Here is a 27,003-nt window from a genome sequence, read left to right on the forward strand (position 1 = left end):
GATTGAAAGGTGGTGGATCTCCCAATGAGAAAATTCTGCCTGTTAAACCAAAATGTTATCTGTTGTGGAAACTACTGTATTGCAGTAGTTGTACTGAAGCTGCCTTTTGCTCAGAATAAAACTTCTAACCTATTCTAGGGTTCCCGTTCAGTGTTATCCATATGTCTTTTCAAGGGAGGACTTAGGATTTTGAAAAGGGGGGTGAAGATGGTGTTGCACATCATCACATATAACACAACTCATTTTTTCTCCAGTTAAAGAGAAACTAGAAACTTTTGAAATATGTTAAAGTGGTTAGCACTATATTATTCATTTGAAGATCAAAGGAAAAACCAATATCACTATTAGAATGTTCACTAATTTGCTAGATTATATATTAAGTTTCAGAAAAACACAACAAACTAGGCAAAAAATAGTAAAAGATATTAGGTCATTAGTAGGGATCTACCTAGGTTTCAGTGAGACAATTTTTTTTCACAGCCTGCTTATGGTGGACAGAGCCAATGTCAAGGGTATTTCATGGTGGTCCCACCCCTAGCCTCTGAATGGAGGAGGGGCCCTTGCAGCCCTGCCTCTCACTGCTGATTGGCAGGGGGAGCCTTCACTCAGCGTACATAACTAGCACTTTCTTTGCCTTGCCACGCGCCACTGATTGGAGAAAGGAGCCTTTACTCAGTCTACGTTGCTACCACTTTTTGGGGGGGATCGACTTAGTGGGAAATCAAGGCCAATCCCATATTTCCTGGTGATTGTAGCAATCATGGACAGTGCTGTTTTTTGCAGTTTCTGTGAAATCCATGAAACTGCGATTTAGGTAGGTCCCTAGTCATTAGTACTGTAATCATTATAGTTAAATGCCTGTGTCTTATTCAAATTTATGAAGCAAAATCTAGCCTTCTTGACCATCTTGAAATTGTCTCCAATAAATCATTGTCAAGTCATTTCTACACCCAAGTTAATATTACTACACCTGAGTTAAAATTTTTATCTAGAGCTAAAAACAATCTTCAGGACTGTGAAATAAAACAAAGACATTACCAGGAATGGCTAACAGACAGAGACATTGCATAAGAAAGGCTAGTTTGAACAGTGGAACATCAGAACCATTAAAAAGGAGGCAGGATCATTAATACCTGTAGAGTGAAGAGAAAATAGCTGAAATCAGGTGGGTTATAATGAGTCAACTGACTCCCTCAGTGCTGCCTGAATAGAAAGGCTGCTGTCCTTCCCAGGCAGGTGGTTTTTAAAATTTTGGGCAGAGCAGGAATCAAAGCGGGGTGCGACTCTACCCCAACCCCCTCTCCCACCTTCCCCCAATTTGCTCCTCTGTCCTTTTCACTTCACTCCTTTGAATATGCACATATTTACCCATATTAACCTATTATAAATTTAGTGACTCCAATGCTTTTCTGCTTCATGACTACTTTTGTCTACTATATGATACACTCCCATTATTTGAGCTGCCATATGCGCTGAGCTTAGTAGATTCAAATATCATGCATTCTCTCAGTGAACAGAAGACACAGAAAAGTTTATTGTTGTGATTTTCTGAGTAAAACCATGCAGAAAAGCAACTTACCCAATTACCACCCCATTAATGGTTTTTCCTACCCCATGTAGGCACTGTTTGGAAGGCACTGATCAATTAATACTGTGCTGTTTTATGAATGGACAATGGCATCTTTCCTGAGCTGCTTTTATTGAGATTTCAGGTGTTCTAAGTACAGAATATGTAACTTCTTAGGGACACCCTGACCACTCCCCCTCTGCCCCCCTCCCATCCCAGCATCAAGTCAGAGAGCATAACTTACCTCTTTGTAAGTTCACCTTTCCTGCAAATGACACACTACCTTCCACACACATCTTCTATAAAAAGTACATGTTTTGTACAATTATCAGGATTGAACTGAACAAATTTGTTGCCTTAACAATGGAGAGACAAGCAGATAACTTCTTCTAATTGTTAACAAGTCAAAGCAATTAGAAATAGGAATATTGACAAAGCCATAGTTTTCCATTTGTTTTCCAGAAACCACAGGTTCAATAGCCTTTTCCTTTGTGCCTTTCTGCTGGATTTTGGAGTGGTCAGAATCACTGAAAAAACACTAAAACTAAATTTAGCATCTCCTAGAGCCTCCATGGGCCTTGAAGACTCAATTCCAGATGAAATACTACTAATTTGTTTTCTTTTTTTAATGGAATACAATGTACAATGGCATTGTTGTACTCTCTCTCTCCATATTTTCCATTCATCATCCACTGGTTACAAGGCAATATTATAGTCCCACTTTCCCCATGGTTGACTTGAAGTACAAAACTAAAAGCCTTCATTAGGAAATGTATGAACCCCTTGGCTTTCACAGTGTGTACTGTCTTCTATAGTAGTGCTTGCTGAGAAAATCCCAGGAAACCTATATAAACTGAAGACAGTATAAATAATAAATCCCTCCCTTGTTCCCTGCAAAATGTTTTGGAGCTTGCACTAACCTGCATAGTTTACCCAGTGGAACTTATGGATACAACCATTGAGAAAAAAGGAGGAAAAAAGTTTCTGGGTCTTATGGGTTGCTAAGAACCAGCATAGATCGTCTGATATATTTTCAAGATAAAAATCTGGCCTATAGACACTTTTTTCTTACACAGTTTATATCTTTTCTTACATTCTAGCTTTGCTCTTTAATTAACTTGCTGGTGAAAATCTCAGTCAGACCTCTAAAAGTATGTATGAGGGATGTAAAGAAACCTACCAACTGAAAACAATACTGACCAAGTTAAAAAATGATCATATCATTTAGTATCAAATGATCACTTTTTATATGGGTATGAAACTAGTGAATCTTTTCTTTCCAATTCTCTGAGATGATCAAGTATTCCTTGCTCATGGTTTTTGCACTAGACTCACATGGCTACCTTTAAATCATATATTAATAAGAAATAACCTCTACCAAAATATGATTGTGCTCCCTTTCACCACAAAATTATGGATATTCCAAAGGAGTTGAATCAAAGAGCTTGCTTGTTCTCTAATTGTGGTCCATGGACATAAATGATTGATACAACACTTTCTGATGGTATGTGGAATGCTGGCTCTCCTTGTTTTCAGATGCTAAGTTTCGTTAAAAATTGCTAAAGTATGTGTGTGTGCGTATATATGTGGATGCTCGGCAAGCACTACTAATTTGTAAATTATAGGTGCACCAATATATCAGTTGCATATCAGATCGGCACCAATAAAAGGTAAATTTACATTATCAGGTATTAGCTTTTTTTGGCCAATGTAGCTGATAATGTTCACTGATAAATAGAATTATTTATGCTTTCTGGCCAGGGCCCCTGGATGCCATGTGCATGTGATCAAGAATGCAGCCAGGCAGTGTGGAGAGCAGCTCCCTGCAGGTGAGTCTGTAGAGGGGAAGGGGCATGGGAGAGGGAAGGGGCATGGGGGGGCAGATTGAGGCCCCCATGGTGAGGGAGGGAGTGGGGCAGGGGCAGGGGAGGGGCAGAGGTAGGGGGTGGAGATGTTGCCCAGCCAGGGCGATGAATGAGACCCAGGGCCAGGGTTGGGGCAGGGCATGAATGACGCATGCCCCTGGCAGCTGGTGGGGCACGTCAGAGCTGGTGGTGGTGGGAGCACGGCGGCAGTAAGTGGGGATCTCCCACAGACACTGCCAGCACTGTTGGCAGTTGGGGGGGAGGGGGTTGGTGAGCACCAACCAGGGGTCAGTGATCACCCACATACGCCACTGGCAGCGTCAGTGATGGCCAGCAGCAATCGCTGACCACCTGCAGACGCTGCCAGCGGTGTTGGCGGCAGGGGGGGCGGGAGGTGAGTGGCAACCACCTGCAGGCACTGCCAACAGTGTCAGAAAAGGCAGGGGCTGACAGTGACAGAAAAGGCACTTGTGTGCACCCCCTATGCATTGGCAATGGGGCAGGGAGTGGGATGGAGCTGTGGGTGGCTCATCCAAGGGCCCTAGCTTTAGTTCAAATGCCCCCACTGCTATATTTAAGTGCCAGGATGCTGATCCCCTGGATGAGCCACTCTGCTACATGCCCTGGCCCCAGGTCCCATTCACTGCCCTGGATGGGCACTGCCCTGTGCCCCAGTCACAGCCTCTGCCCCTTCCCTTGCCCCATTCCCTTCCTCACTGTGGGGGGGAGGGGGGAGCTCCCTGCTGCTTTGTGCACCCCCTGGGGGAGGCATGATGGGCCACATTTCCTCCCCCAGATTTGTTTGAGGGGTGGATGCAGGCTGCTCACTGTGGGTTCATGGCTCTCTGCTCTACTGCCTCTCCCCCAGGAGCCCTGCACTGCCCGTGTGCCCCCTGCCCACCCAGCAGCAGTGAGGGCAGTGAGTTGTGCCTTCCACTGCTGGGTGGGCCAGGGGCATGCAGCCAGCATGGGGCCCCCAGGACAAAGGCAGCGGGGTGGAGAGCCCCAAGACCACAGTCGGAAGCCTGCATTTGCCCTCACCCTGATCAACTCTTCTCTGGTTAAAAGTGTGGTGTTGTTGGCACTTGAACTAAAGTTCATTTGACAAACTTTAGTTCAAGTGACCCCGCTGCTGTTTCTAAGTGCTGAGACACTGATCCCCTGGATGAGTTGCCCATGGCTCCATCCTGCTCCCCACCCTGGCTCCAGATCCAATTCACTGCCCTGGCTGGGCAGTGCCCCCAGCCCCAGCCTCTGCCCCAGTCCGTGCCCCTGCCCCACTCCCTCCCTCACTGTGGGGGCCTTGATTTGTGCCCCTTCCCTTACCCACACCTCTTTACTTCCACAGACTTACCCGAAGGGAGCTGCTGTCCATGCTGTCCAGTTGCATTCCTGTAAATTGGTTATCGGATCAGTATTGGCCAATATGGCTGGTTAATAATCAACTCTTGGTATCAGCCAAGAAAATATGTATTGGTGCACCCCTAATATATATAGATATATATGTTTTCCTAACATCATTTTTTTCATATAACTGATTGTTTTAGCTGACTTGTAGACAGTATGCAATTGTAGATGTATGAGAGTGAGGTGGCACCTCTGATCACAAATAAGTTATGGAGAAGTGGTACAAAATCATTCTATCAAAATATTGCTCACATGATGAAATAGAAATCCCTCTTCTACCCAGTTTTCTGCAAGAGAAAGGTTTGTCCTCCAAATTATATTCTATGTGAAGTCTAATTTTAAATGTCCCATGCAGTGGAGTTTTCCTTCATAATTCCTTCATAATTCTGCCATTTTCCTTCATAATTCTCCATTTTCCTTCCTTCCTTCCTTTTGGAAGCATTTCTTGAGTTTGCATCCCAATTTTAATATGCTTCTCTAATCTGTATCAGTCCTTAAACCAGATTAACAAATCTTCGTTTTTCTTTGGAGTCTATACTCTTCAAATTATTGTACAAGATTTGTGTATCTTTACAGCATATGATATGTACTTTTTAATTTATTAGCAAAAGCTCATTCACCAGAGAAACTGGCTCCCTTCTATACAAACATTTCCACTGATTAATACCCCCCCACCAGATATGTCTTTTGGAAGTGTTTTTTTGAGGGCAAAAGGCAGTTAGGTACCCAACTCAAACAGAAAACATGTTTGTACCTTTGAAAATCTCTCTGTTCTTTCTACCTCCTATTACCTCTGCTATGTTAAAGTACAAGATCAAGTGTCAGCTTGAAACTTTCTGGCAGGAAAAAAGATACATAAATACAAAAGCACAGTTTTATAATTAAACTTAAGACTCCCTTTGTGTGTTTCCCTCAATTCTTTCTTCAGTTTTGCTTTTATTATTCCAATAGTTTTCTGAATAGCCTCAAAATGCCAACCTGAAAGTGACATGGATAGTGGCACATGTGTCTGAAGAACAAATTCTTGTGACACAACTAACAACATTTTGCTGTCTATTGGATCGACTTTCATTTTTCTTTTGTGCATTTTTTTCTCCTGTACCCTCTCCACATACCATGGTGCTTGTCTGACGGTGTTAGACATAAACCTGTGAAGACAAAGAAAGGAAAACCAAAATGACATAATTAAAGGGGTTTGTTTGTTTGTAGTTGCAGTTCTCACATTATTTTAAAGTGCAAAAGCAAACACCAGTTTTAAATCATGGGAAAGTGGTGGGTTGGCTCCTTAATTGTTGAATTGCTTTGGCAAACATAAACCTGATTCCAAATGCCTCACCACTAAGCTAGACAAATATGTATAGTTGGAGTCTAATCCAACATCTAGTGAAGTCTTTAAATTAACTTTACAGGGCATTGCATCTGGCCTGAAGTCAGCACTGGGGTGCTTGTCCTTGCTGTTGATATGAGGGTTCTATATAAAAGATACAATTTATTTCAGTATACCTGTGTATTTCTGGATGGTTAACAAATATATTCCATTTTGTGGCATATAAAAATGTATGATCTCGTTCATATGTATGTAAATTCAATTAAGTTGTTGGTGGGTTACAATGAAAAAAGGGTTTGGGAAAGCAGCACATTAATAGTTATTACTACCATTTCTACTGTTATTGTACCAATGATATTTTTCAAGTAGCTTCTCTGAAGATCCTGTTACTTGGTACCACTCCCTCTGATCATTTAACTGCGTTGCCACGTAAGGTCACATAATCATGTTCAATTGAAAAGCATGAATATACTGTGAAAACATGGGTCCTAGTACAAAGGTAAATAATTTTAGTCACAAAGCAAATTCATTATTTAACAATGCTTAACCATTGTACCTGAGGCTGTGGTTTTGTCTCAGATACTGAATTCTCATCTCCAAAACCCAAAAAATGACTTGTTGCTTTACTACGTACTTGGCACAGCAGCCCTAAAATAGATCTTGTTTCACCATCTCTATTGAAGTTTTGAACTATATGCTGCCATGTATGAGTGAGAGATGGTTTCAGCCAGGTGCACAGATAACTTATAGAGGCTGCCACATAAAAGCAATCATCTCCAGGTAGTTTCTGAGAGACAGGACAGTTTCCCTTATGCTCATATAGGAAATAGCTGAAATAAAAGTAACTACCAATTAACTGGTAACTGTTAGTAATAATTACTGTTAATAATAGTAGTAATTCAATAAATATTGATTTTTTTAATAGCAATCACTGTATTGAGTTAATTAATGATACTTCCTGTTGGTACCAAGGTATCAATGCATAGGGCTTACCAATGTAAGAAGTTAAGATATGAAGTGCTGTAGCAACTAATGGAGTAGGTTGTTGCCTAGAAATATCCATGACTCTCTGAATCAGTTAGTCTCTAAGGTGCTACCTTGCCCTACCTTATAGCAATATTGTTGTTCCATAGGTATTAAGGATTTGGGAGGTTAAGGCTATTTTGCAAAATGGTACCAGTATGCACTTAGAGCATGCTTTCTTGGACAAATTAGACAGTTAGCTATCTAAATATACAATTAATATTTCCAAGTTTGCTTGCTTGCTTACTTCTTTCTACCGGCCAACCAGCACGTGTATCACTTCAGCCTCCTTGATGATATACCTCCATGCTCATGTTGCAAGAGTTCTCTCTTCCAAATCTTATCTTGCATTAAATAGCTTCAGAACTCTTCTAATGCTGTCCATCAACCATTGGCAAGGCCTATTTCAAGGATGTCATCCTATCAGTTGATGCATATAGATAATTTTGATGTTTCTCAATGTGAGATGGGTTGTCAGTCCTCATTCTGTCTCCCCTTGAACTCGCCTGCCACAACTTAGATGGATAGCAAAAGAGAGGGGTTCAGTGATGTTGTCTGAGCAAGGAACTACTAGTGCCACTCAGGTGGTAAACTCTTACAGCATAGCCTTTATTTACTTTGCAGAAGCCTGTATTGTTACAATATCCTTACTAATTACCTCATTAGTCTGGGCATTCCCAGCTACTGATAAGGACTCTTGGCTCTGGATTCCTGAGTGATACTTTGTAATTGTTAGAGTCTCTAGGGTAAAGAGTCTTATGAGCAGGGTATGTCCTCTGTGTCTTCTGTGGCTCATGCTGAGAACTGCCCACAGCTCCCTTGCTGTTTGAATTGCTGATTAGGCATTTCGGCCGTCTCCATAAGCTGGCAGCTCTCCTGCCATGCGAGCCCTGTCTTGGAGCCTTTCTCTCTCTCTCTCTGGCTCTCAGGGTTCCTGGCAGTGCAGCTTCCCAGAGCCCTGCAGTCTTTCCTCACACTTAGCAGAGCTATTGAGGTTCCCAGGAGAGCATTACAACTTGTAGCCACCTTGTCATCGTCTGCAGTCACAAGTTTCCAACTTCTCCCTGGATCATAGGTAAGGCTTCTCCTCCTCTTTCTTTCAGGGTCCTGAGGATCACTCATCCATTCTCCAGTGCCCAAAGGCAAAAGGTGTTTGTCCCGCTGCTGAATTTATGCTGGCCGTGGTGGGCTAATCATCCTGCCCTTCTCCTGATGTGAACTCCCTTCACCTGTCGGGGTGCAATCTCAGGTCAACCTAGCCTGAAACCCTCATAGTAACAGGGCTCCTACCTGAGTCTCTGTTACACTCAATTCCTCCACTGTCACTGTGTGGCTGATTCGCATGTACTTCTAAAGATGCAGGTACGAATTGAAGGACACTTGGAAAAATGTAGTCCCAAATATATTAAGAGAGTGAAGATGTTCTGATAGTCTGGAGCAACTGGTTGGTGTAGCCAAAGCATTCTTATAGAGGAGCCTTATAACAACTCTGAAGTAAAGCAATTTCAATCAGGCAGACATTAACTGTGGAATTGATTCATTGTATTCATTCACATGATTTGACTTCCAAAGAAGAAACACCAGATGTGGAAAAGCTGAATGCAGTGACATGTAAGGCTTTTGCATCATTTTTCAAGAAGTAACTGGCAAATGACTGATAAGAGCTCTGTTCAAATGGAGAATCAGAAACTCTGGGAAAGGTTCTAGTTGTGAAAGAGAGTTGTGCATTAGTGTGGTCAATGTAAGCCAACCAGGGTCATGCAGAATAGGTTTAGACATTGATTTTCAAAAGCAACTGGTGGTTTTAGTGTTTGTTTAAAAAATGTAGGCTTACCAATTTAAATGTATTTAAAATATTTAAATATACTTAAAATTACTACAGGTATTTAGATCACAGTTTAAGCTTGAATATAGGCATTATTTAAGTCAGAGCTCAAATGACTCATAGGACTGGTAATATGATATTTATCCTTTTATCATTAGGCTAGTGATTTAAGTGAATTTAAAGTTCCAATATTCAAAAAAATATTGTTGCATTATAGACTTTTATGGTTTTATTAAGAGTTTGTGATGTCTTAGTCCAGTTCATGGTGACAGGTGACATTATCAAAATCATTATCATATTAATTGCCATAGACTTGTAATCTTAATGGCAGTCTTATCAAAGAAGCCAGATTTACATGAACCTGGAAAATGTAATCAGTAAATGTTTTTGGACAATAATGTCTTGAACTGAAAACTTACTTTCCCTGAATTCATAAGGCATTAAAAATGTCAATTTTAACACAATTAGAAAAAGATTTTCCCCATTTTTTCCCATTTCCCCTTTTCTCAGTTTTTGATTTTTCTTCTTCCCTATTTTTCTTTCTTCTCCCACTTCCCTTTTGACATGATAAAATTGGGGGGTGGGGTGAAAGGGAAGGGCAGGAAAAGACAGGGAATAAGAAAATATATGAGAGAAAAAAGAAAGAGAAAGAACATGGGAAATAAAAAAGAGAAATCAAAAGATTTCAAAAGCAAAATATTTTAATGGCAAAAAACCTTGAAATGTTAAAATAAGTATGGAATTATTTCATTTTGAAACCTAAAAAATGAAAACGAGGTCAAAACTTTGATCCCCCCTCCCTCCTTCCCCCCCCAGTTCCCAAACCCCAGGTTTAGACCAGCTTGGTTTGGAAATAATTCCTATAATTAGGGACCTACTGAATTCACAGAAGAAGTAGAGTGTGCAGCAGCTCCTTTAATCTTGCAAGTTCCCCTGTGTGCACCTCATCCCTTGCCCCCAGCTCCCCCTTGCTGCTAATTAGCAGAGGATCCCACTGCTCCTTCCTGATCAGTAGGGAAGCTAAAACCACAGGTTTAAACATGGTCCCATTTTTGCCTCCCAGGCAGTCAGTACCAGACAGCTGGGCCATCTGGAGCTCCTCAGCCAATCAGTGGTGGGAGGCAAAAACGGTGCCATATTTAAAACCACAGTTTTCACCTCCCCGCTGATCAGAAGGGAGCTGCAAGTAGGGCCCATCCACCAATCAGCAGGGGGGTGGGGCAGGGAAGGGAGGGAAAGGGTGGAATCTGCAAGATTTAAGGAGCCATAGCACACCCCACTTCCACCATGAATTTGGTAATTTGGTAGGTCCCTACCTATAATTCCTGTAAGATTGTTGGTGATTTGGAGCTTATTACAAAACACTGTCCCCCCAGACAGTAGGTAGGGTAGAATCTCTGCTTATCCAAGTGGCAGGTTTTTAGTTGTATAAGTGGCATTTTGACACTTATCTACAGGTAGTGATTCTGTTTCCTGGAGACATAACCCTGTGTATGTGCTTACCTGAATTCAAGTCCTGGAAACAAAATGATGGAGGACTCTTTCATGTTTTAGCCTCAGTAGCTGAGAGATTAAGTTGCTTGCTTAGGAAGCCACAGACTCATGTTCTAGGCCCCCTTTTCCCAGAGAGGGTTTGAACCTGTTCTTGTTGGCTACAAATGTCCAACTCAGGATCCTTAAAATTCTAGTTTATTAGGCAGATTGAAACACTGTAATCATAAACCTTGGAGCTGGTCCCCACACACGCACACATGCACACACATACACACACACAGTAGCAGGCTACAGAGTCAGGTATACCTATCCTACAAGTGCTGGAGTCTGTCATTGAGGCTTCTTTCAGCGTGGTGTTATCTTCCAGAAGGGGGTCGCCATCTGGTCCTTCTGGCTGGACAGGTTTGGTCGAGTTGGAGATCAAGAGGGTGCCACTGAGGGTCACTTTTCACTGCCTTTTATCTGTCCTTGACAGACTCTGGTGATTCCCCAGTTTTCAGGTTTGCCCAATCCAGGGGTCATTGACCCTCGTGGGACTTCCCCCCCTCGGTGGCTACTGGACGGCATCTGTCAGTCCCAGGGGTCGTCTGCATGAATGTGCAGGTTTGGGAGTCCGTTGATTAATTTTGAATAGGGCTCTGGGAGCGGCCGATCTGGAGATATTCAGCCCAAAAGTTGGTCCCCAGCGTTGATTAACTCAGGCCAGGGCTTCTAGCCCTTGATCAGTGACGTTTAGAGATTTCCCGGTTGTTACATTGTCTTCTATTGAGTTCTTCCGTTGGTTGATCTGCAGCTTCCCAGGTGTTAATTGCTGCCTGCTTCCATGTTACACATTCAATCACTGATTCATGCTCTTTCAGAGGCCAGCCTGATACAGGGAAGGGCAGTTTGATTCCTGCCCTTGTTAACATTGTTACAATGTATAATTTACTTATGAAACTAAACACATTCAGTTGAAAGTTGAAAGGTGAGGACTATAAAATATAAGCTACAAATGCCATGGCACACAAATAGATAAAAATACCAAACTACAAGGAGAGATACAAAATGCACACACACAAATTTTAAAACACAATTCCTTATCTTAAAGTGAAAGAGAGAGGAAGGAAGAAAAGGTAGAAAAAGAGAAATATATCCAAAGAGGGGAGAGCAAATGCAGGCAAGAGGAAAAGGGGGCTTTCTGCTACATTCTAACTTCCCAAACCACAGGCTAGCTTAAAAAGCACCCAGATAATGGCTGACCTTGAGTGTCATTGGCTCAAGGTCATTAGAGTGCTTTGCTGGGCAATCAGTGAGATGTAGGTTCATATCCCCTGTGGGCACAGGTGAGGGGCTTAGAACCCAGGTCTTCAGGTTCCTGGGTAAGTGTCCTAACCACTTAACTCTTGGGGTTAAAATATAGGAGGCCCTCCTCCTCTGGAAAGAAATGTCTAGTTGTAGGTTTGGGGCTGTGGAGTCCAGTATTTAACAAAAAAAGAGCATGAGTAGCTGCATATGTACCCAGCCAGTGCACAGCTGACTGAGCATGCATGTTCACATTGCCAGGAAACAGAATTGCTACCTACACATAAGTGTAAAAAATGTCAATTAGTCCACTAAGTAACTACTAATTGGGTGGGCAAAGAGAAATAGAACTCTTTTAGGGGATAAAAATAATTACCAGTACTGTCCATAATTTCTATCTCAGATCTTCAGTCAAAATGATTAGGATGTTTCATGCCTATTCAACTGTTTTTTGTTTATGACAGTTATTAATAGTCTTCCTTGTCATGTCTCCAGTCCAACCTTTCTATATGGTCTGTTCCCAATATTATGCACAGGCCGCTGCTTCTGGTGTTGGTGTTGTCAGATCTTGTGGGGTGCATTGTGGTGCTACAAGGCATCTCAAGAGATGATCCATGGTTTGCTTTTCCTGATAAACACGTTAGTCAGTTGCATAGAGGCCCCATGATTTCACAAAAAAGTTGCATCTTCTGAGACCTAGTCTCAGTTATTAATAGTAAACATGTCACTATATTTTTCTTCATCACCATTAATACACAAATATGTTGGGTTTTTCCTGCATGTAGTTTAAAACAGATCTACTAAAATAGGAGAGACCTGCAGCTAGATTTATTTGCTCAAGAAAGATACTATGAAGGAGATGGTGGACCTGGTTCTTAATGGAAATACACTCTGTGTAAACTACACTAGAATCAGATCCTGTGTTGATCCCTGAATGTTGGCAGTTTTCTTTGTGATTACTTTTGCTAGGCATTGGTATTGGCTGCAGTCAAGAACAGTTATTAATCTTTAACTAATATCTACTCTTCAAAGGCAAGCATCCTTTTAGGTCACTTTAAACAAAATACTATGAGGGCACATTTACACATTCATTAATGAGCCATAATTATGGTGCATTAAGTTTAGTACCTGTAATAATAATATTTCCTTGTCTGGTTTCTGAGTGAGTTCCCTGAAGTCAGCCCAGGCTTGACTTCTAGAGCAATGAGGGTGTACAACTCAAAGTCCCAGGCAGCTCAGTAGACAGTCTCTTCAGTAAAAGCATTTACTGGGGAAAAGCCCTCCCAGGAAGAGGTTCTGTGCTCCCTCCAAAGAGGTTAAGCAGTCCCCAAACCAGCTGGCACAGCTCTAAGCACCTCCAAAGATATTTTCAATGTTTCCACTCCCGAAAGCTCCTTTACTTGTCTCATTTCTCAAACTCTTCTGGTTGGGAGTTGCTAGGTGGCTTTTTTTCAGATTGCTTTCCCATTGTCATGTTTATCTTCTCTGGATACCTCCTGGGTGATGGACATCTCATCTTTGCTGATATGTCAACAAAGTCATTGTAAGACTTGCTGCTCACAATAGGGAGGGATTGGTTGAGAATGTAAAGATGGAAGATAACTTGGGTGACAGTGCGTGCAGCTACACAAGATGTTTAACTGCACATTAGACTAATATAATGCACAATAAAGCATCACTGTCTACACGTGTATGGCAGTTACTGTGCATTACATTAATCTAATGTGCTATTTGCTAGTACTAATATATATACATAGGTACTAGAAAAACAGCACTTTAAATAATGTGCAGTAGTGCACATGTAGATACTAACTGAGTAAATTGCTCCTGGTCAGCCCAGGCAGCAGGGGCCACAATGGCTGCCTGGCTAAGCCCTGCGCCCTGGGGGTGGGGAGAACTGTCCCCCCCCAGGAGAGCCACAGGGAGATCAGGGCTAGACCCAAGCCCTGGGAGACAGGGAGAGTTGTCCCAGCTCCAGGTGCAGCTTCCAGCTGCACGGAGCTCAGGAGCACAGCCCAGCTTGGTGGTGCTTGCTTGGGGCAATGCTCCATGCCTAAGCAGCAGCAGTGCCCTGATGTCTCCCCTAACTTTGCTTGCAGGCAGTGGAGGAGCCTGAAATGAACTTGCTGGATCAGTCCATCATCAAGAAAGGTAGAGCCATCTGCTTGCCTGGCAGCCTTGGGCCCTGCTCTGGTCTCTAGGGCCAGCACTACTGAGCCTGCCTGCAAATCTGAGGTTTGGACAGGTGGGAGTTGCTCCTGGAGATGAGACAGCTTCTCCTGCCCCCAGGGCTTGGAGCCAGCCCCAATCTCCTTGCGGCTGGGAGGGAGCTGCCCCTGGATCCAGGACAGCTTCCTGTAACCTCTAGGGCTTGGGGCCAGCCTCCATTTCACCGCAGCTGAGAGAGAGCTGTTCTTGGAGCCAGGACAGCTCCTCCTACCCTCCCTGGGGCTTGGGGCAAGCCCTGTACCCTCTGGCAGCCTGGGCCTGGCACCTGGGGGAGCCTGGAGATCTCCTTGGCTGCTACAGGGGAACAAAGCAGGGCAGGAGCAGCCCTGGACTGGGCTGCTACTGTCAGGTGCAATTTGCTCCCGAAGTGGGCTCACATGTAGACATGTACCTAGGAGAGATTTAATGAGCTTGAATTTTATGTGAGAAATATTCAGGTGCATTCATTGCATGGGTAGATGCACGCAGCGTCCAGGAAATGATAAGATTCTAAGGGGAAGAAGGAAGGACAGCAGTAGAATAAAGCCAATGGACATTAGAAAAACAGGCTAGCAAACTCAGGGAACTGGTGGGCAGGATCCCTTGAGAAGCAAGTCAGGAGAAAAAGAGTCCAGGGTAGCTAGCTGTACTTTAAGGAGGCTGCATTAAGGATGCAGGAATATGCTATCCTAATGCAATAGAAGATGGAGAAGTAAAACAGGAGTGGCCTAAATAGGCAGCAATTCACTGAAACTCAAAAAGGAATATTGAAAAAGTAGGAAAGAGAATTGGAATATTGAATGGGTATACAGGGAGATTATTAGGAAGGCCAAAGCACAATTTGAGATATAACTGGCAGGGGACATAGAAGGCAATAAAAATAAAAATACAGAGCCTCCCCAGGCTCTGTAGATGGGGAGAGAAGTGAATGTGATATACCTCGACTTTAGCAAGGTTTCAACACTGTCTCCCATTATACCTGGATGTCAAAGGAAGAGGAAGACCAAAGAAATCATAGATCCCTTCTGGAATGCACAAGGCAATCTAGTTAAAGATGATGCAGGGAAGGCTGAAGTATTTAATACTCCTCTTACATAGCTATCATATGACAAGTGCAACTGACAAGAAAGATATGGAGACAACTTGTAGTAATGATAGATTAGGTTAGGGATTACTTAAAAAAATTAGATCTTTTCAAGTCAGCTGGACCATAGGGGATACACCCTAAGGTTCACTTGGGTACATTGCACCTGAAGGAATTGGCTGAAGTAATTTCAGAGCCATTAGCTATCCTCTTGAGAACTTGTGAAGGCTGGAGTAGGTCTGGGATGACTGGGAAAAGACACCCATAGTGCCCATCTGTAAGAAAGGGAAGAAGGAGGATATGGAGTATTACAGACCAGTCAGCTTGAGCTTAATACATGATAAGATCATGGGGCAGGGCCTCAATGACTCTATTGTGAAGAACCTAGAGGAGCACAAGATGATCAAGAACAGTCAGCATGGATTCACAAAGAGCAAGTCATGCCTAACCAATCTGATTTTCTTCTGTGATAAGGTGCCAGGCTCTGTAGATGGGGAGAGAAGTGAATGTGATATACCTCAACTTTAGCAAGGTTTCGACACTGTCTCCCATTATATTATCATTAGCAAGCTAAGGAAATATAGGGTGCCTGTATACAAGTGCAGAGGCTGCTCTGACATGCTGTAATTACAGCATGTTGGAGCAGACTCAATTTCATAGATTTCATAGCTTTCATAGACATTAGGGCTGGAAGGGACCTTGGAAGATCATTGAGTCCAGCCCCCTGCCTGAAGGGCAGGAAGTCAGCTGGAGTCATAGGATCCCAGCAAGATAAGCATCCAATTAGTGAAGTCTGCTGGAGCATGGTAATCACTGCACTTCAGCAGCCTCCTGTGTCTCGTGTATCAGCATCCCCATGCTTAAAAATGGGAACCTGCTCTGAGAGCTGCTCTAATTAACATGCCACAGCATCTCCTTATCAGTGTCCCCCTGCTTAAAAATGGCAGTGGGGGCATTGGAATTAAAGTTCATTGAACAAGCTTTAGTTCAAGTGCCCCCACCACCATTTTTAAGCAGGGGGACACTGATACAGGAGATGTTGTGGCATGTTAATTAGAGCAGCTCTCAGAGCTGCTCTAATTAAAGTGCTGTTCCCCCCTCTCCCTCCCCGGAGCATTTGTAAAAGTGCCCACAGATCAGACAAAAGTACTGTAAAGTGGATATATAACTGGCTGGATTATATTGCTCAATGGGTAGTCATCTATAGCTCAATGTCTAGTTGTGAGGAAGTATCAAGTAGGATTCTCCAGGGGTCTGGCCTGGTCTTGTACTGTTCAACATCTTTTGGATGATAGGGTTGAGTGCACCTTAGCAAAACTGTGGATGACACCAATTTGGGTGAAATTGCAGACACTGGAGGGCAGGACTAGAATCCAGAATGACCTGGATAGAATGAAAAATGGTCTGCAATCAACAAGATGGAATTCAACAAGGACAAGTGCAAAGTCCTGAACTTGTGATGAAATAATAGCATGAACAAATACAGATTTGGGAATGACTGGCTGGGCTACAGTGCTGCAGAGAAAGACACGGGGGTTACAGTGAACCATAGGCTGAATATCAGCCAACTGTGTGCTCTTGTTGCAAAAAACCCAACAGCATAGTGGGTTGTATCAAAAGAAGTGCCGCTTGCAAATCAAGGGAAGTGATTCTTTTGCTCTATTCAGAACTGCTGAGGCCTCACCTGGAGTACTGTGCCTAGTCTTGGGCCCCATATTTCAAGAAGGATGTGGATGAATCCAATGCAGAGTGACAAAAATGGCTAGGAACCCGGGAGGAAAGGGTTATTTAGTCTGGAGAAGAGAAAACTGAGGGGACAATAGTCTTCAAAAAGCTGAAGGGAAATTATAGAGAGTATGGAGTTGGACTTTTCTTTGTGGCCACAGGGGAAAGGACTAGGAGCAATGGTCTCAAGCTCCAGCACAAGGAACTTGGGTTGGAAATTAGAAGCAGTGGAGCAGGATACTTGGAGGTGTTGTGGAATTTCTATCCTTGGAAATTTTCAAGAGTGGGTTAGACACTTATTCACCTGGGATGGTTTAATTAGGGATGTTTCTGCCTTCAGTAGAGGGCTGAATTAAACAACATTGTGAAGTCCCTTCAGCCATCGTTGCCTGTGATCCTAAGATTCTGTTGATGCATTGCATCTCAACCTGCATGTAGCCAGCCCTGGCACTTGACTTCTATTCTGTATGGAGTGACTGAGATAAACTGAGTCAGAAATATGATGACAATGTGAACACAGTTAACAGAAATAGCACAAGAAAATCCATGGTCCATTACAGACACACTGTAGTTTTTCTAGTTCCACTTTTGTTTCAGTCAGCACATATTAAGAGGATGGTTGCACATGCAACAATACTGAATTAAGGGACATCTGCCATGAAATACTTTTTTGTTTTTATCCTGAAAGGTAACTGTCCTAGATATCTGCTTTTCTGGACCCATTTTGCAAAAAATCCCTTGGAGCTGTCCTGCAGCCTTATACCACTGAGCTCCAGCATGTATTCATTCACTATGGAGTGGGTAAGCTTTCTGCTGTTTGGAAGTAAACACCTCTGATTGATACTCAGTGGGTGCATCTACACGTACCCCTATGGTGCCATTGTAACTGCTCCATCATTTAGTACTTCCAAGAGACTCATGGTTATTTTTAGCCCCTACATTGCTGTAGCGATGCGCTATAATGAGGGAGCGTGTTGCTACAGCGACTTAACCGCAGCATCATGGTTTGTGCCTGCCAACGTTACATCACCATAGCACATTGCCATGATAATGTAGCATCACATATAGATGCACCCAGTGTGGCAATAAACTCTAGAAGAAGGCATACTAGGTATAGTTCCTCTGATCTTGAAGGAGGTGGAAATAAGTGAAAAGTAAAAATGAGGTATCTCTGAGTATTCTCTTGAACAAGACCTCTCCAGAACTATGTAGTCCTCATGTCACTCAAATAATCCACAACTGATCTTCACATAATAAACAGAAAACTCAAAATTCAGCTTCTGCAGCTGTTTCCAGTGCTGGGTACAGAATCTCACTGGTCTTTCAACGGTCCTTATAAATCATAATAAACACTCATAAGATTTACAGTCTCCACAACAAGATTTTCTGTGGTAGAGTAAGTAGCCCCCTGAGAGTATACTTCAATATTTCCTAATGTCAGTGACTGCCTCTGATGTTCAGGTATACATTTTCAAATTTATGGAGAGAGATTTTACCAAAAAGTAGCATTAATGTTTATGACAGTTGAGAGGCTAAAACTTTTCTTGGTGTACTTGAGATTTAACCTTTTTCCTTAGACTGTCAGACCCTCATATGTCAATTCAGCCACATAATTAAAACCAGAGCAAGTACTAATTGCAAACATATGCTTTGAACATTCCCTTCTTAATGTAGTCCTAAGACAGACTCAGATCTCAAAGATTTGGTTAACTTTGTTACTGTGATAGGGCATTAAAATGGCACTTGTCAAACAGGAAAGGAATGCTTTCTTTTACAGGAGCTCTCCGTTCCTTAATGGAATTCATCATGAAAGTCAGGAAATCCCTAGAGGACGGGTGGCATTTTAAAACTCCAGAACCCTTTATTCCCTCTGGCTTATTCCTTATTTATGGACAAACAGAGTTGTTATTTCACTATCACCTTCTTTTATGGATTCTTGATAAAATATTCAGAGCCTGAGGCACAAATTTATTCCATCTGATGACTCAGATTCTGTCTGAGTCTTAATTTCCCTATTTTTCTGGCTGCATTTTTCTTAGCACTATAGCCTATCATTCATTTTATTTCACCATTAAAAGTGAGGTGGCCATGTGGCTTACCATCTTTTTACTAATACTCTGATTTATAGGTTTTATGACCAGGAGGGAACACTATGCTAATTTAACTCGATAACCAAAGGACACCACATTTTTCTCCATGACAGGAGGATTTTCCTGCATATTTAAATTAATCTTGGGTAAAATTCTGCCTCCACTGGAGTCCATAGCAAAACCCTCCAAGACTTCTTTGGGTGAGAATTTTCTCCCTGGCATTTTCCTCTTGAATTAAAATAAGTTCATCTAGGTTTGGTTCAGTCAGTTCAATGAGAAAATTCACTGCACTCTGTAAAAAGCTGAAAGTGTTATACATGTTTACAAGACAATGTTTGTGCTCAAAGCAGTCTAAAAGAGGTACAAAGGGGTTTGTAAAGTGCTTGTTGTTCATGGTGTGTTTTTTTTAATTCTTCCAGCACATGAGATGGGCAGCAGCCTAACACCTGATCTAACAAATTTTAAATGTAGGCTTACATTTATTTAATTAGCAAATGCAAATCTGCAAAGCCAAGCAATAGCCTCCTCGTTAACTGAGTTCAAAGTTATGAATCCACCTCTTGGTTTGTAGAGGGGGCACTCCTTGGTGATGTGCGGCATTGCTTGTATCTCTCCACAAGTGCACTGTGGGTTATCACTGAGGCCCCAGCAGCAAAGGTTGACTGCGCAGGGACCATGGCCAGCCCTGAACCTGTTTAGCAGGGACCATTCTTGCCATGACAGTTCAAAGCCAACAGGATGATGAGTGGGCCTTGTCACAAGGCTCACGTGTGTTGGGCCAAATTTTGCTCCTTATTAGAAGATGTGAGATCAGGATTCACCCCCACCTCCCAGCTTGAAATTGTCCCATTTTGAATTCAGGGTGCAAACAAATAGGGTAGCTGGGTATTTCCAGACTGTGGGGGATGTCACCAGCAAATATAAGGTCTTCAGAGCCAGCTTGTATACTCTTATTTGTTCTTAGTTATTCCTCAGAGATTGCTGAGAAAGAAAAGGGGAAAAGCCCACTAAATTCCCATGATCCCTGGCATACTGGTTGTTCTTAATATGGTCCCTTGATGTTCTCAGCAGGTTTTTTCCCCTAGGGCAAAGCTATCAACTTCTGAGTGGCTGTGGGTCACAGCACCCCCAGCCACATGCTGCTCTGCAGGGACCTTTGACAGATTGTGAGACTTCTCCCACCCCATTTCCACCAACAAGCCTCTCATCCCCTACACGCGCTGCACAGATTCACCTCCATGTGCTGCGCGGTCCCCTCCCCACCACGTAACGGCAGGTGATTCTAGCTGCACCACCATGCCTCTGCACTCCTTGGGATTCCCAGATTCCCCCAAGTGCCCTGGGCATGGCTGTCCTCAGCTGCGAGGGCCACTCCACGCTGTGCCCAGGGGTAGGGTCAGGCAGTGGAAACTGAAGGAGGTAGGGGGAGTCCAGGGACTCTGGTTGAAGCAGTAGGAGAGCAAAGGTGGACTGTCCCCCTGGTGAGATAAGGGGAGAGTGGAGAGACAATGTGTTAACCCCTCAGGGGCTTCATGTGGCCCATGGGCTACTAGTTGAACAGCTCTGCCCTGGGGTTTCCCCTGGCTCTTGGTCCCCAGGTTTTCAGGCTGCAGGTCTCTCTTGCAACAGGCACTGGTTCCTTTTCTCCCCTGGCTAGGAAACAGCTTATCAAACAGGGGCTCATCATCTTCTGGACAATACTATATGCCTTGGTGGAACTCATCTGTCTGTACTATGCAGATTGTTCAGCTGTCTGCTTTCCTCACTACTTTTCTTTTTCTCTCTACACAAATATTTTTGATTCCTTTTCTCTAAGGGGACCTAAGATAGGCTCAGCCATCTGCCACTCCCCCAGACTGTCTCTTTTCTTCTTGCTTCCCTTCCATCTATGTTTCATGCATACTTTTCACATTGGGAGTGGGGAGCTCAGCCATCATGGAGCCCATGATTCATTGGTTGTATTTCTTTAGCCTCTTGCCTGATTTGTCTCATACTTGAATGTCAGATGACTTCTAGCTGCCATCTTACTCTTCCTTTTTTTGGTCTCTGACTGAGACAGAAACACAGGAATCTGCAAAATGAAAGCATAAACATAATTCAGTAGCCTTCTACCATTTTTACTGAATGAGTTGTGACTAAGTATATTACAAAACCAAAGTGCATCTTCGCAGTGTGGGGAAATGAAGTCACTTAAAACATGGCTGGTTAAGAAGGATGAAACTACATTTCCAACAGCACATGAGTCAACATATGTAGTACTGAGCGGCCTCCGTCACTACTTGCAACAACAACCAAATGTTAATTGCCTGATAGCATCAGAATTTCGAAGACATTTCAGCAATGACAAGTTAAAGCTTTACCTGTGCATAACTTTGGAAAACAAGGCTGTTCTTTTTGCTCATTTGGTGATTTTCAATGACTCTGTTGTTCTGAAGCAAGTAACAACATATGTTTCTGTTGCTGCACAATATTTGAGTGCAATACCCAGCCAAAAGTAGAAATACTTTATTCTTGGTATTGAAATAAAGCTTTTATACAGTCCAGATTCTTCAGTAGAAAAAAGGTTAAAGATACCTTTTTATGGGCAACAATAAATATTCTTCATGTCCCTATGATTTTCTTCAATGGGCAACAAAGTATGCTGGAGACAAGTTCTCAGTAACCTCAGAAGAAAAAAGAAAACCTTAAGGAAAGATAGCAAGCAGTATATACTTTCTTGCCAAAAAGAACTTGTGCTGTGAAACCATTTATACTGAACAAGATGAGATTGTACTTTTGAGTTAGGATGGTAATTGCAACTTCATTTACATCTGACAGACTGGGCAATCCATACATGAAGCAACGAGTGGACCCCGATCTGACACCATGTCCAAAAACACACAAAAACCCGTGACACAACCTTCCTAGGCATTCTGTCACTGACCTCAGGATAGTTGTTCTTAGATAGCAAAACTTTAAAAACCAACTTGAACAGGAAACTGAAGAACAAGAAATCACCCACAGACTGGATTGTTTTAAGTCTGATCTAAACCGAAACTATGGATTCTTAACCCACTACGTGGATTAGCTTTTGTCATCCTTTTATCCTTATGGATTTATTACTTCTTTCCATCTCTCAGCACTGCCCTGCCCACCTCCCTCTCCCTCAGTTCTCTTCCTTCCTAGTCTTTTGTATTCAAATCTCTCTCTATTTGATAGCCTGCTGTATGCATGCCCGTTCATAGCATTTCATGAAATTAGCTCATGCTCACACAAGCTTATGCATCTCTGATTCAGTTAGATTATAAATTTCATTTCTATCTTGACTCCTGCCTGACTTCAGATTAACATGGCTAGGTACCTTTTGCTACTTTGCTTAATCAAGATTTAAACAGAACATCTATAATATTATTCAAATGCAAATTTAAGATGTATGTCAGGTGTATGGTTTTGATTTCAGTGATGAACAACTGATTACACAGGTACATGCAAGCTATCATTTTATTAAAATATAATTGAAGTCACTTCAGAAATATCTCCATTCTCTCAGTCAAACCAAATGTTAGCTGTTTTCCAAAGCAGTGAGGTGACCCATTGCGTACAACATAAATTATTTGCGCTTCATCATATTAAAACATTTTTGCTCCATACTTGGGCAATACCAGCTCAACAGGTATATTATCTGAAATATACTCTGTGGCATCTGTTCTTTTGCAGGTTGGCTGATCTCTTCCAAAGAGCTTTAAATTAGGTTCAACGGGGGACGGGGAACCGGTGGTCAGTGAGAACCCTGGGTTGGAAAGCCAAACAAAGCACCGGACCTAACCAGGTAAGCACTAAGGGGAACACAAACCATCAAGGCAAAGGGGCACCAAGAGCACCCATTGGGGGGCTAAAATGTCTTTACACAAATACCAGGAGTATGGGGAATAAGCAGGAGGAGCTCACACTGTTACTTGCTAGCACACAGTATGACCTAGTCAGCTTAACTGAAACATGGTGGGATTCTACGCACAACTGGGCATTAGGTATTGAGGGGTACAGGTTGTATAGGCACGACAGAGTGGGAAAAAAGGCAGGGGTGTAGCTCTCTATGTTAAGGAGCAGTACACATCTTCCATCATCAAGGCAGGGGTAGAGGAGGGGAATATGGAGGCATTGTGGGTCAGGATCCAGGGAGGGCCAGGGGAAAAGGACTTGGTAGTGGGTGTCTACCACAGACCTCCTCAACAGGATGACGAGCTAGGCGAGGTATTCTCCAGGCAGCTCTCAGATGCCATACAGGCAAGGGAGGCAGTGGTCATGGGGGATCTAAATTACACAGACATCTGCTGGGAGGAACAGATGGCCAAAACAAGCCACTCATGGAGGTTCTTACACTGTGTGTAGGACCTCCACCTAACCCAGGTGGTGTCCAGTCCCACCAGGGGTAGCGCCTTGCTAGACCTGGTCTTAGTAACAGGGGTTGATCGCATGGGGAACCTGCGAGTACACAGTAACCTGGTAGATAGTGACCATCACTCGGTAGAGTTCACTATCCAGTGAAGGGTGGGAAAAATATCCAGTGAGGCTGAAGTGTTAGACTTCAGAAGCGCCAACTTTAGTAAACTTAGAAGGCTAGTTAGTGAGGTGACAGAACTCAAGAGCATCGAGCAAATGGGGGTCCAGGAGGGTTGGAGGTTTCTCAAGGGAGTGATCCTTGGGGCACAAAAGGAGTCTATCCTCTTACACAGGAAAGAGGGTAAGGGGATAAAAAAGCCCCCTTGGCTGAACAGGGAACTCCAGGAAAGACTGGGGGCAAAGAAAGAGATTTATAGGCAGTGGAAGCAGGGGGCAGCCACCAAGGAGGCATACACCTCCCTGGCACGCTATTGCAGGGAATCAGTTAGGCAGGCCAAGGCAGGACTGGAGCTTAGGCTGGGTACAACAATTAAAGACAATAAAAAGTCCTTCTACAGATACATAGCAAGCAAAAGGAAAGCGCAGAGTAACATAGGGCCCCTGCAGGACAAATCAGGACAGTTAGTGGTTGATGCAGGGAAAAAGGCGAAGCTCTTCAATGAGTTCTTTGCTTCAATATTCCTAAGTATTCACCAAGACAATTCCCCTACCTTGAGCATAGACAGATGTCCAAAAGGTACCAGACCGCCAAAGGTTAGTGCTGACTTAGTTAAGGAGCACTTGGAGGGGCTGGATGGATACAAGTCAGCTGGCCTGGATGACCTCCATCCACAGGTGCTGAAGGAATTGACCAGTGTCATAGCTGAGCTGCTGGCATGGCTGTTTGAGCACGCATGGTGCTCTGACCAGATCCCTGAGGTCTGGAAAAAGGCCAATGTGGTGCCCATTTTTAAGAAGGGGAGAAGGATGAGCCAGGTAACTTTAGGCCAGTCAGTTTTATCTCTATCCCTGGGAAAATACTGGAAAAAATCATCAAAGAGTGCATTTGTGAAGGCCCAGCAGGGGAAACGATGCTGAAAGGAAACCAGCACGGGTTCGTCACAGGTAGATTCTGCCTGACAAACCTTATAGCCTTTTATGACCAGGTCACACACTGCCTTGACACTAGAGCTGAGGATGTCATCTACCTGGATTTTAAGAAGGCCTTCGACACACTTTCACATTCTGTTCTCACAGGGAAGCTAACAGGCTGTGGAGTGGATGCCTACACAGACAGGTGGGTGGCTAACTGGCTTAGGAACCGCACCCAGAGGGTGGTGGTGGACGGGCCATTCTCGGCCTGGAAGGAGGTAGGCAGTGGTGTCCTGTAGGGTTCGGTCCTTGGACGGGTGTTATCTAATATCTTCATCAGCGATTTGGACGAGAGTGTGGAGAGCACCCTCTCCAAGTTTGCAGATGACACCAAGTTATGGGGCAAAGTCAACACACCGGAGGGCAGGGAGCAGATAAAGGCTAACCTGGACAGATTGGATCAATGTGTGGAATGAAATAGGATGCAATTCAACAAAGATAAATATAAGGTACTCCACCTAGGAAGAAGGAATCCCAAGCACACCTTATAGGTTGGGGGATGACCTCCTCAGCAGTTTAGAGGCTGAGAGAGATCTTGGAGTCATAGTTGACTCCAAGATGAACATGAGCCGGCAATGTAATGAGGCCATCAATAAGGCCAATCGCACCTTGTCGTGTATTAGCAGATGCATGACCAACAGATCAAGGGAGGTGATGCTCCCCCTCTATGCAGCATTGTTCAGGCCGCAGTTGGAGTACTGTGTCCAGTTTTGGATGCTGCACTTCAAGAGGGACATGGAGAATCTGGAGAGGGTTCAGAGGAGGGCCACTTGCATGATTAGTGGCCTCCATGGAAGACCCTATGAGGGGAGGTTGAGGGATCTGGATCTCTTCAGCCTTCACAAGAGACATTTGAGGGGAGACCTTGTAGCTGCCTATAAGTTTATCAAGGGAGGACAACAAGGAATTGGAGATGCGCTGTTTACCAGAGTGCCCCAGGGAGTAACTAGGAATAATGGGTGCAAACTTGTGGAGGGTAGATTTAGTTTGGACATTAGGAAGACATTTTTTACAGTAAGGGTGGCCAGAATCTGGAATGGACTTCCAAGAGAGGTAGTACTATCACCTAGCTTGGAGGTCTTCAAGAGGAGGCTTGATAGTCACCTGGCTGGGGTCATCTGACCTTGGTCCTCTTTCCTGCCAGGGGCAGGGGGTCGGACACGATGATCCATTGTAGTCCCTTCCGACTCTACAATCTATGAATATATATCAGAAAATTCATTTAATTCATTTTCTGTGGTGTGTGTGTGTGTGTGTGTGTGTGTGTGTGTATGTGTGTGTGTGTGTACACATATATTGCAGAAAATTCATTTCATGAAACTCAGTGCAAAGATATTTATTTGGAGCTTTTTCAGAGTTGTCAGTCTTTCTTTTCACTCATGTTTTAAAAAGAACACATTAATGAGTAGTTCTGTACCATGACTAAATTGGCCCACTTTTAATAGTGACATGAGTCAGTATCTATAATTCAGTATTTTCTTTACTTATTAAGGAAATAAATATTGGTGGAGGATAGTGTCCTAACTTCCCCACTGTCAGTGCACATGTGAAGTTCAAGTTTATTGACTCCCCTGTGAGTTCATGGTCTTTCATTTCTTCAAGCATTTATTTTCTTAAAGTGCTGTAGTATCAAAGCAAAAGTGATTATACTAAAAAAGACAACAAAAAACAACAGAAGTTGCTTCCACCTACATACAGGATTAATGTCATGTTGAATTGAATTATGTTTTAAAAATATCCTGTTTGCATACATTGCAAGAAAATTTGAACTTGCTTGATAAAGACTCTTGTAGGTTTTTGACCTATTTTTCAGAGTCAATGTTCTTGTAAACCTTTTGTAATGATTCTAAGGCTGGGTTAACTGATGCTTCTGTTTATTCTGGTTTATCTGAATTTGTGAGAAGTTGATATTTTTATGTAACAAATTAATTATTCAAACTTAGAACTTCACCTGTGGGAGATTTTCTGTTAGGAACGTTCCTGACATTCTGAAATATTTGTCTTGGCAGTAAAGCCAGGGCATTGCTGTCTCTCGTTTGTTCGAAGGCTCTCTACCCTTCTTTAGCTATAGGAAAAGAATGACGCATAATTCTCATAGAGTTATTTTCTGTAGTCTGCCTCCATATACTAATGGCAAATTTTTGTGTCTTGAACACCTACAACTGAGGGAAGATTTTCTAAAGAGCTCAGCTCCCATGTAGGCATTTAAACAGGACCAGATTTTCAGAAGTATTGAACAGCAAACAGATCCTTGTATGCCACTTATTGCTGGAATTTCAAAAAAATCTAGACCCAGTGTGCCAAGGGCTTCTGAAAATCTCCCCAACTTTGGATAATATTTTCAAAGGGGCTTTTGTGACTTTGAGGCCCGGTTTTAAAGTGATTCATGGTTAAGAGCCTAACTCCCATTGGCTTTCATTGAAATGTAGGCTTCTAAATGGCTAAATAATTTTTGAGAACGGAACTCGTTGTTTAGTAATTAGCGGGTGCATCTACATGTGTGCTTTAATGTGCATTAGTCTATTTTAATGCTCATTAAAGTATCACTTAAAGACCATGGTCTTTAGTTAATGCATATTAAGACAGCCATTAC

The 27,003-nt window shown here is 43.0% G+C and overlaps 1 long non-coding RNA gene across 3 annotated transcripts in view; it reads left to right on the plus strand.

Annotated features, from left to right (window-relative positions):
- The window catches only part of LOC109281138 (uncharacterized), a 72,885-nt gene that overhangs the window by 40,888 nt on the left and 4,994 nt on the right, over positions 1-27,003 (plus strand). For all 3 annotated transcript variants that reach the window (XR_009461571.1, XR_009461569.1, XR_009461572.1), the window contains one exon: positions 22,596-22,707. This is a non-coding gene — a long non-coding RNA (uncharacterized LOC109281138). The remainder of the gene's footprint in view (positions 1-22,595; positions 22,708-27,003) is intronic.

Source organism: Alligator mississippiensis, chromosome 1 (genome assembly GCF_030867095.1).
Source record: "Alligator mississippiensis isolate rAllMis1 chromosome 1, rAllMis1, whole genome shotgun sequence".
NCBI lineage: Eukaryota > Metazoa > Chordata > Crocodylia > Alligatoridae > Alligator > Alligator mississippiensis.